This window comes from Arachis ipaensis, chromosome B2 (genome assembly GCF_059453495.1).
Source record: "Arachis ipaensis isolate K30076 ecotype BB chromosome B2, ASM5945349v1, whole genome shotgun sequence".
Taxonomy (NCBI): domain Eukaryota; kingdom Viridiplantae; phylum Streptophyta; class Magnoliopsida; order Fabales; family Fabaceae; genus Arachis; species Arachis ipaensis.
In genome coordinates, this window is record NC_142437.1 from 8628470 (window position 1) to 8636773 (window position 8304).

Consider the following 8304-nt stretch of genomic DNA (forward strand, 5'->3'; position numbering starts at 1 on the left):
AAAAAACAAATCATAAACTACAAAATAATTATGAAGACATAACAATTATATCTTATTATTTTTAACATTATTCAAGATACATAAACATACATAATTTTAGATATTTATTACTGTAATCCAAATCTCACTTTTATTTGTACAATTTTTTCATTCTTTTTAGTATCTAATAATTTTCTCCAAAACCTTATTACTTGTCACTTTTTTATTTTTAAAGATTCTGCAGTTACAGAATAACCCAAAATATAGAACACAACAAATTTATCCATCTTTTTCTGCCATTTTCGGTCCACGTTAGTCGCACCAAGATTCAAGATATATTCTAATTTTCATTGGTTTATTTTATCTAATAAATATCCCTATTTGCAAACCTCTTTTTTAAAAACATTCCACAAAACTACAATGTAAAAAAAAAAATGGTTTCATTTTTATCCACCTACTTAATCATAAAGAGTATATTTTGCTTCATTTGAATTGATAATGTTAAATTTTATTAGCCTCTTTTCATATTCGTTTACAGTGTATAAACGAGATAAGAGAAGGATATTTATTTCGATAAATATTTTTTAAATTATTTATTTTAATAATTATTATAAGTAATTTATTTATTTAAATAAAAAATCCCTATCATTTTCACTCTTGATAGAACTATTATTTCTCTTCAAATATAGTTAAAAAAGTGTTTTAATATGTGAATATCCACCGCAAGGCAGTGAAAGTCCCTGGATCCTATAGGATATGTTAGGTTGGAAAAGAAAAAAGTGCATTTGAATTTTTTAAATGTTTTATTTGTATATTTGGTAATTTTTTTATCATTTAAATGTAGAAGTGATTTAACTCTTCAACTCATATTTATTAGAAGTTACAAATTCTTGTTTTTTTGTTTACTTTTTTATGTTAGACTTAAAAAAAATTTTATATATCAATTATATCTTTTATTATTTATATATTTGTTATTTATTTTATAATATTTTTTTTCTAATACTCTTCATGCATATTATTATTTTTTATAAAACTCTTATTATTTTTTGTTTATAAGAATTTTTTAACTATTATTGTTATTTTTTTTATAGAATATTTTTTTTGTTGTATTATAATTCTATTAATCCTATTAGAATAAAGAATACTGAGAATACTAAAAAAATTAAAATTTATCTAGATATCTAAAATAAAATATAAGATAACATAAAATAATTATTTAAATTTATGTTTCTTTTTGTAATTTTCATCTAAAAGTGATTTTAAATAATATAATCTAAATAATATTTAGTTTATTATAATCCATTTTAAATGAAAATTACCAAACATAACTAACATTAATACCAACTCACTTTTAATCAAAATTAATTTTACAAACTTAATTTTATACAAACCTCCGTTTACAAACTATAATCTAAACACACACAAAATAGTGGGACAAACTGAATGGTGAGAATCTAATTTAGATTCTGTTTATATTCTGATCCGAATCACCGACTCGACTGAACCAAAAGATCTCGTTCGAGATCAACCTCAGCGTTTCAGGTAACTCTCAAAACAGATTCATTATTTATGTAAAAAATAAAAAGAATGAATATTTTATTACTCGAACCCGTAACCTTTTAATTGAGTATGGAAAGACTATGCCATTTAAACTATTACTCATTGGCAAGATCTCTACCTTAATAAAAAGGAAAAAAGTTTCAATACGAATAGCGAAATTTAAAACAACAACAGAATATCATGCACATTAAAACACAATATACTAAGTTACTAACTATACAATAATTTTTTGATTAAAATTTTATTACTATTTATCACGTACAAAAAACATCCTTATTTATATCTAACACTTTTAGAATCATTTTCTGATTTTATAAGTAAAATTTTTTGGGTTAGCTTTTTCAAATAATCAAAGTGATCTAATCTATAGGATAAAATTATTGAATTTATTGTTCTAAACTTTTGATAATCCTGATTGCTACTCGAAAGAGTATTATTCTGTTGTTTTGAAAATGAAAAACTTCAATGGTCGTAGTAGTGCTTCCTTCAACACACACTGAACTATAATTTTTATCTCATCCACCATTGCCTTTAACCTGAATCCTGCACATACAAACTCACAATAAAAGCACTACCTTATAATTAGGACACTCTACTGTACAGATTAGAGTGGTATAAAAAGAATATAATATTTTTATAGTTATTTTTTATTATTTTATTATTATTTAAAATATGAGTTCTACCTTTATTAATCTCTCTTTCATTTTATTAAAGAAAAAATCTGTAAACTTATATTTTTACCATATAATTCACCTTATAATTATCATCAAGTAGATATTTTCTAATAGCAAATTTTTGTTTATCCTAAATAAATTCAGAACGTATCTAATATGTTCTCTCCACAATGCTTGTGTTTGCCAATTTTATGGATCTCCAATTGTTTTGCCTTTTTGAATTTTTGTTCTATTTTCTCTGATGATTTAAAGTCTCTTCCCATACACTGCATCACTTTATTTTAAAAAATTTATATATTTCTAATTTTTCATGTAACCCATATAATTGTAAAATATTAATTTATCCATCCTTTTTTTTCAACCTACACACTTCTAACTCATACAAAGACTCAAAAAAATTCTTAATATCTCCTAGATTTGCCCAATTAGTTTCACCCTATTTTAAAACTCTACACCAGAATTTATAAACAAAATTATAGTAAATAAATAAGTGATTTACATCTTCATCATCTATACTACAAAGACTAAAAATCACCTCATTAACATTTATGATATTTAGTTTTGTATATCTTTTTTTTAGTGTTTAATCTTTTTAGGATTGCAAATCATGCCATCATCTCCACTCTCAAAAGTGTCGTCCTCTCTAAATATTATTGAATAAGTATCTTGATTCTATTACTTTCTATTTTTCTCCATGTTAACAAAAGACTTGACAAAACAATCACCATCTTCAAAAAAACGTTCAAATCCCGCTTCATCTTTAGTACTTGCATTTAAAATCACTTGTTACAACAAAAAATGTAAATCCTCTATTAACAAATTTGCATTTTTTATTGTGATATCTCCAACACCAAGTCCTTTGTGTTTTTTTTTTTTTTTTGAAATTGTACTCCAATTAATAGTAGAAATTTTTTTTTATCATTTTTTGTTCTCCAAATAAATTCCGATTCTAGAGAAACTACTTCTTTGATAACTGCTTTGGGAGCTTGAATAAACTAAGATAATAAATAGAGAGATTATTGATGACTAATTTTATCATGGTTAATTTGTTAATTCTAGATAACAAACTCGCCATTCACTTGTTCAATTTCTTTTCAATTTTTTCTATAACTGGCCTCCACGTAGAGATGGCAAGTGGGAAAGCCCGTCCTGTCCCATCCCAACCCGCCAAAAACCTGCCTTTTTGAAATCTTTATAATTATAAATATGTAATAAACATAATCATAAATCAAGTTTTTTGAAACAAAATAATAAAATCAACATTGTCCAAAGTAAAATAAATATTGTCCAAAATATATAATTAAACATCTACAAGTTTAAAACATAATCAATCAAACGTAAAATATAATCCAAAATACTAAATTAGAACATCTTCAAAAAAACCTTGAGCCCGGCGGGGAAGTCCGCCTCGCCCCGCCAAATTCCACGGTTTAAGCGGTGCGGGTTAGGCGAGCTTTTGATGTGTAGCGGTCTCAATTTTCCAGTCCGATCTGCCTTTTTTGGTAGGTTACACAGACTGACCCGGCGGGTTTAGACCCGTTTGCCACCCATACCTCCATGTTTCTACCCTTCTTAGATTTGCACCCAGTCGGATACCCAAGTGTACCACACAGAGCTTTACGTTTAAGTCGTAAAACAGAGGTGGTGTGGTATTATGACCTCTAAAATAAAATATAATACACATAATAATTTGAAAGAACGTAGTATAGTTGGAGCCTTGAAGAATATGTAAAGCAAAATCATAAAATTAAAAGCGCAACGCTCAAGAACAACGTAACTTGCGTACAAAGAAAGCTAGAGTTCATAAACATAAACATATAGAAGGTAAGAATAGAGGGTCAAGAGTACAAAATAACAAGCTCCTAACTCAACCTGCGAAACTAAGGCTAGCCGGAGAATATTTACATACATATATATATACCCCAAAACCCGACAATATATATATAATAAATCCTGGTTCTCCATAAACTTCTAAGAGCTCCAGATGCCTAGCGAGGTGCATCTCGACCTGCATCTGAAAAACAACAATATCATATGGGATGAGAACCGGGGGTTCTTAGCATGGTAAAGGTGCCACGTACATAAGATATAAGGTCCTGGGAATGCCAGAGGCAATCCTAGAATGCCGACACTCTAATTATAAAACTTAAAGAACTAAAACAGAAACCATGAATCAGGGTGGTTCTCTAAGGCTTTCTAAACTTAACCAATTCCTTAAATCTAACTAAACTTAACTAGAACCCTAATTGTCTCCGCCTTTCCTCCGTTCCTCCATCTCCGGTGAAATTATAAAGACAAACAAATAGACAATGGCAAATACAGGTAGAATACAAGTAATACAGATAGCAAATATAACAAAAAGCATATTATAATCACTTAGGCAATCACAATTAATGCACAAGCAAGCAATTCAAACAATATGCATATTGTGCATGCCTGTCCTATGGCTGATGAGTCTCATCTTTCGGTTATCAAGCCAACCCGACAAGTCCGGCTGCTAAACCCTGGACTGTCCCCCGACGCGCATCCCCAAGAGTCTATGCATAGCTTTTTCTCATATATATATATATATATATATATATATATATATATATATATATATAAAATTGCTCAATGGGGGTTAACCTTCCCGGGAATTTATAAGTGCCCGGTCACCTCTTACGTCGTAGGGTCAACAGAGTATCGAGTCTCAACCTGGAACACGTGGTGGCAAGTCACGGTACTTTATCCAGGGAAACTCGTATCTCAGATAATCATTTCATATTCATTCATAATCATTTATTATGGCCATATCATCACTTATACATCATATAATTGCACTTTTTAACTCGGAGCAAGTGGGACGAAACCACAACCCTTACGTCTATCCGGAGAGCCTCTATACTAACCAACTTGGAGCAAGTAGGACAAAACCACAACCCTTGCGTCTAACCAAGAGGTATGTTCTCATATGCCCAGGAGGAACCAAGGAGGGGATCCTAACCTCCCACCATCTCGTTGGGGGAGATTTTACAATACCAGGAGGAACAAAGAAGGGGATCCTCACATTCCACCATCTCCTGTGGTCGCACTTTCAAGAAAGAGTACTCAGATGTAACATTTATTCCTTTCTTTATCCAGTTTCATAATTTAAGTAGTATTTATATATATACATATACATATGCACCCTACCTCTTCATACCTAAATCATCACTTCTCAAACTTTTTTCATCTCCAAGTTACCTCCTATTCCTAGCTTCATCTCATTACTAGACTTACTAACAAGATCTAGGACCAAAAGAATGAAAATAGAGATTTATAGGTTTGAAATTAGGATTTAAAATACAAAATTCACATTTGTTGAAATAGGGGCCACACGTATACGCATGGGGGTGCAGTTTATCCCATCTCGCGTACGCATACCCTCGTCTGCGTACGCATGTACGCTGGACAGAAACAACCCTTCGCAAATGAGGGGTATGCGTACGCATACACTGCAGTTTGATCAGAAATGGCTAAATCTGCAGAATTTCAGTTTTACATACCGAACTTCCGACACGCATAACTTTCTCATTTTAAAACATTTTTCATCCGTTTTTCGAACGGCGTAAACTTCACGAACCCAATTTTCATATAAAATAGATTTGAAATAATTTGGGGGTTCAGAAGCTGAGTTATAACTCGGCAAAGTTCGGCCAAAAATCTATTTCACACAAAAATCTCAAACTTCAATTTTCATTAAAAACCAAACTCAAATCCAACCTAGCTATACATATATTCAGCACAGTAGCACACCATTTAAAATGCCAAAATCTCCACATCCTACCTCAATCAAGTATACCCCTATATATACAATCTCATACACAAATTACTCAACTAACCAATAAGATAATCATCATTCATCACATATACATATTCATTTCTTAATACCTTGTCAATTATCACTAATTCATCATATAGCATTATATTCCATCACCAACATTAATTACCAAGCTAATAATCAACCGATCTCAATAATTATTATCAAAGTACTAAATATTTAATGCATTCATACCTAACCTATGGTCATCTAGCCTAAATTTTCACAAAATCTTACATATTAAATACGAGAAACCAAAATCATACCTTGACCGATTTCTCTCCTAAGCCAAAAATACCAAAATTTAAGCTCCAAGATCCCCAATTCACACCCAATAATTCCAGCCACCAAAGATTGTTTCAATAGCTCTAATTTGACAATTTCAACTCTAATTCAACATAAATTCAAACTAGTTCATACAATTGAACAATTTAACACTAGCGCACATAAAATTGAATAAACCACAAAGGTTTAGAATTTTTTTACCTTACCCATTGATGATTGGAGTATAATCCAACAATTATCCAATGTTAGATTGCACCTAAACTACTAAAATCATCAAAATCACTCAAAACTCAAACTAATTTCGCACAAAAAGGGGCACAGAAAACTGGGCATGAATTTGAGAAAGACATACCTCTTTGTTTAGATAGAATTGAAGAAGACTCCGAGTCGAACGCATGGTCATAAACGGCTCATCAATTGAAACTCGGGTTGAAAGTTATGGACGAAATGAGTTGGGAGTGAATAGTGCTCTTCCAAGGGTTTTGCTCCCCTTCAACCCACACTATTTAATGAGCTGAAAGCTCATTGTGGGTGATTAAATGGGTTGGGCCATGGTCCCAATATGGGTCCAGTTCAACCGATTCGACTCGTTCGGCCGAATCTTGAGCCAAATTCTTTGAAATTAGTGTCAAAATTCTTGTTTTAATTAGCTCTATCCTATTTTACTATGAAATTTCCATTTCTAATTTCTTTTGTTAAAAATTAATTTATTGATTAATTATTTGCTAATTTTACGGGGTTTATAGAAGTCGCCCAACCGGACATTGCATAATCCCAGCCAATATAGATGCATCTTCACTCGAAACATTTAAAGGAATCAATGTGGACTTGTGGTAATTGATTTCTAATTCCGACATCAATCCAAAAGAAGACAAGATTCTTCTATAGTTTTTAAGGGTTTTTCTGTTCGGTGGGCAAAAAAATAGTGTTATCAACAAATTGGATGTGAGATAGTTGGATTTTGTCTTTTTTCACCTCTAATTCAAGGATAAAATTCTTCTCCTTTGCCAATAATAACATAAACGATTCAACACTTCAATCACTAAGATAAAAAAAATGGTAAATTTGGATTACCTTGGCGTAGCCCTCTTTTCATTGGCAACGGTTCTGTTGAAGACCTTTTGATGATGACTGACATCGCAACCGTATTCAGAAGACCCTTAATCCATCTTCTCCAAATTCCTCTGAATCCCATTTTATCCAAAACATGCTCAACAAAAGACTATTTAACTGTGTTGTATACCTTTTTAAAGTCTAATTTCACAATAATCCCTTTCTTGTTATATTTCTTTAACCATGCCACTATTTCACATGTAATGAGCGCGTCATCTAAAATCTATTTGTCTTGAATGAACACTGATTGAACTTCTCCAACCAGTTTTTCCATCACCTCTTTCATTCTCTTGACCAAGATTTTTAAAATAGTCTTATAAATGCAACCAACCATACTTATCTGTCGGAAATATTTTATCTCGACTGGTACATCTATCTTTGATCTAGAGTCACCTAAGTCATATTAAAAGTTCTCGGGAGCACTCATGTTTGAAAGAAACTCATCACTGATTCACTAAACTCTCTTCCAATGATTTTTCATGTCTTTTTTATGAAAACATATTAAATCTATCCGGCATAAGGACTTTTGACGATCTACAACTCCATACAGCTTCCTTTATTTCCTCAAAAGTCGGCATTTTTTTTCAATTTCTCTGATTCTTCTAGTGAAATCTTACTGAGTAACCCTTCTTTCACTTTTATCTCTTGTCTCATTTCTTATGCATACAAATTTTTAAAGAATTTTCTAACTTAATGTTTGATTTTTTTGGATTTTTGACCAATTTATCCTCAATTTTAAGTTCTACACATGTTTTTTCCTATTTCTAATTGTATCTATAGTGTGAAAATATTTAGTATTTTTATCCATTTTCATGATGTATTGCTTTTTTGATATTTGTTTTCAGTATTCTCCTT